Raw genomic sequence first — 4,257 nt, 5'->3', positions numbered from 1 at the left:
ACTGACTCACTCTCACTGACTGACTCACTCTCACTGACTGGCTCACTCTCACTGACTGAGTCACTGCATGACTCACTGGCTGGCTCACTGGCTGACTCACTCACTCTCACTGACTGACTCACTCACTCTCACTGACTGACTCACTCACTCTCACTGACTGACTCACTTACTCTCATTGACTGACTCACTCTCACTGACTGACTCACTCACTCTCACTGACTGACTCACTCTCACTGACTCACTCTCTCTCTCACTGACTCACTCACTCTCACTGACTCACTCACTCTCACTGACTGACTCACTCTCACTGACTGACTCACTCACTCTCACTGACTGACTCACTCCCTCTCACTGACTAACTCACTCTCACTGACTGACTCTCTCTCTCTCTCACTGACTGACTCACTCACACTCACTGACTGACTCACTCACTCTCACTGACTGACTCACTCACTCTCACTGACTCACTCACTCTCACTGACTCACTCACTCTCAATGACTCACTCACTCTCACTGACTCACTCACTCACTCTCACTGACTCACTCACTCACTCTCACTGACTCACTCAGTCTCACTGACTCACTCACTCTAACTGACTCACTGACTCTCACTGACTCACTGACTCTCACTCACTGACTGACTCACTCTTACTGACTGACTCACTCTCACTGACTGGCTCACTCTCACTGACTGAGTCACTGCATGACTCATTGGCTGACTCACTGGCTGACTCACTCACTCTCACTGACTGACTCACTCACTCACTCTCACTGACTGACTCACTCACTCGCACTGACTGACTCACTTACTCTCACTGACTGACTCACTCTCACTGACTGACTCACTCACTCTCACTAACTGACTCACTCACTCTCACTGACTGACTCACTCACTCTCACTGACTGAGACTCACTCTCACTGACTGAAACTCACTCTCACTGACTGACACTCACTCTCACTGACTGACTCACTCTCACTGACTCACTCTCACTGACTCACTCTCACTGACTGACTCACTCTCACTGACTGACTCACTCTCACTGACTGGCTCACTCTCACTGACTGAGTCACTGACTGACTCACTGGCTGACTCACTGGCTGACTCACTCACTCTCACTGACTGACTTACTCACTCTCACTGACTGACTCACTCACTCTCACTGACTGACTCACTCACTCTCACTGACTGACTCACTTACTCTCACTGACTGACTCACTCTCACTGACTGACTCACTCACCATCACTGACTGACTCACTCACTCTCACTGACTGACTCACTCTCACTGACTGACTCTCTCTCTCACTGACTGAGTCACTGCATGACTCACTGGCTGGCTCACTGGCTGACTCACTCACTCTCACTGACTGACTCACTCACTCTCACTGACTGACTCACTCACTCTCACTGACTGACTCACTTACTCTCACTGACTGACTCTCTTACTCTCACTGACTGACTCACTCTCACTGACTCACTCACTCTAACTGACTCACTGACTCTCACTGACTCACTGACTCTCACTTACTGACTGACTCACTCTCACTGACTGACTCACTCTCACTGACTGGCTCACTCTCACTGACTGAGTCACTGCATGACTCACTGGCTGACTCACTGGCTGACTCACTCACTCTCACTGACTGACTCACTCACTCTCACTGACTGACTCACTTACTCTCACTGACTGACTCACTCACTCTCACTGACTGAGACTCACTCTCACTGACTGACACTCACTCTCATTGACTGACTCACTCACTCTCACTCACTGACTCACTCACTCTCACTGACTGACTCACTCTCACTGACTGACTCTCTCTCTCACTGACTGACTCACTCACACTCACTGACTGACTCACTCACTCTCACTGAATGACTCACTCTCACTGACACTCACCCACTCTCACACACTGACTAACTCACTCTCACTGACTGACTCCCTCTCACTGACTCACTCTCACTGACTCACTCTCACTGACTGACTCACTCTCACTGACTGACTCACTCTCACTGACTGGCTCACTCTCACTGACTGAGTCACTGACTGACCCACTGGCTGACTCACTGGCTGACTCACTCACTCTCACTGACTGACTCACTCACTTTTACTGACTGACTCACTCACTCTCACTGACTGACTCACTTACTCTCACTGACTGACTCACTCACTCTCACTGACTGACTCACTCACTCTCACTGACTGACTCACTCACTCTCACTGACTGACTCACTCACTCTCACTGACTGAGACTCACTCTCACTGACTGACACTAACTTTCACTGCCTGACACTCACTCTCACTGACTGACACTCACTCTCACTGACTGACTCACATACTCTCACTGACTGACTCAGTCTCCCTGACTGACTCACTCACTCTCACTGACTCACTCACTCTCACTGACTGACTCACTCACTCTCACTGACTGACTCGCTCACTCTCACTGACTGACTCACTCTCACTGACTCACTCTCTCTCTCACTGACTCACTCACTCTCACTGACTGACTCACTCTCACTGACCGACTCACTCTCACTGATTGACTCACTCTCACTGACTGACTCACTCACTCTCACTCACTGACTCACTCACTCTCACTGACTAACTCACTCTCACTGACTGACTCTCTCTCTCTCTCACTGACTGACTCACTCACACTCACTGACTGACTCACTCACTCTCACTGACTGACTCACTCACTCTCACTGACTGACTCACTCTCACTGACTCACTCACTCTCAATGATTTACTCACTCTCACTGACTCACTCACTCACTCTCACTGACTCACTCACTCTCACTGATTCACTCACTCTCACTGACTCACTCACTCTAACTGACTCACTGACTCTCACTGACTCACTGACTCTCACTCACTGACTGACTCACTCTCACTGACTGACTCACTCTCACTGACTGGCTCACTCTCACTGACTGAGTCACTGCATGACTCACTGGCTGACTCACTGGCTGACTCACTCACTCTCACTGACTGACTGACTCACTCTCACTGACTGACTCACTTACTCTCACTGACTGACTCACTCACTCTCATTGACTGAGACTCACTCTCACTGACTGACACTCACTCTCACTGACTGACTTACTCACTCTCACTGACTGACTCACTCACTCTCACTCACTGACTCACTCACTCTCACTGACTGACTCACTCTCACTGACTGACTCTCTCTCTCTCACTGACTGACTCACTCACACTGACTGACTGACTCACTCACTTTCACTGACTGACTCACTCACTCTCACTGACTCACTCACTCTCACTGACTCACTCACTCTCAATGATGTACTCACTCTCACTGACTCACTCACTCACTCTCACTGACTAACTCACTCTCACTGACTCACTCACTCTCACTGACTCACTCACTCTAACTGACTCACTGACTCTCACTGACTCACTGACTCTCACTCACTGACTGACTCACTCTCACTGACTGACTCACTCTCACTGACTGGCTCACTCTCACTGACTGAGTCACTGCATGACTCACTGGCTGACTCACTGGCTGACTCACTCACTCTCACTGACTGACTCACTCACTCTCACTGACTGACTCGCTCACTCTCACTGACTTACTCACTCTCACTGACTCACTCTCTCTCTCACTGACCCACTCACTCTCACTGACTGACTCACTCTCACTGACTGACTCACTCTCACTGATTGACTCACTCTCACTGACTGACTCACTCACTCTCACTGACTGACTCACTCACTCTCACTGACTGACTCACTCTTACTGACTGACTCTCTCTCTCTCACTGACTGACTCACTCACACTCACTGACAGACTCACTCACTCTCACTGACTGACTCACTCACTCTCACTGACTCACTCACTCTCACTGACTCACTCACTCTCAATGATTTACTCACTCTCACTGACTCACTCACTCACTCTCACTGACTCACTCACTCTCACTGACTCACTCACTCTCACTGACTCACTCACTCTAACTGACTCACTGACTCTCACTGACTCAGTGACTCTCTCTCACTGACTGACTCACTCTCACTGACTGGCTCACTCTCACTGACTGAGTCACTGCATGACTCACTGGCTGACTCACTGGCTGACTCACTCACTCTCATTGACTGACTCATTCACTCTCACTGACTCACTCACTTACTCTCACTGACTGACTCCCTCACTCTCACTCTCACTGACTCACTCTCACTGACTCACTTTAATTGACTCACTCTCACTGACTCACTCACTCTCACTGACT

Source organism: Triturus cristatus, chromosome 1_1 (genome assembly GCF_964204655.1).
Source record: "Triturus cristatus chromosome 1_1, aTriCri1.1, whole genome shotgun sequence".
Classification (NCBI taxonomy): domain Eukaryota; kingdom Metazoa; phylum Chordata; class Amphibia; order Caudata; family Salamandridae; genus Triturus; species Triturus cristatus.
This window is presented reverse-complemented; position numbering follows the sequence as displayed.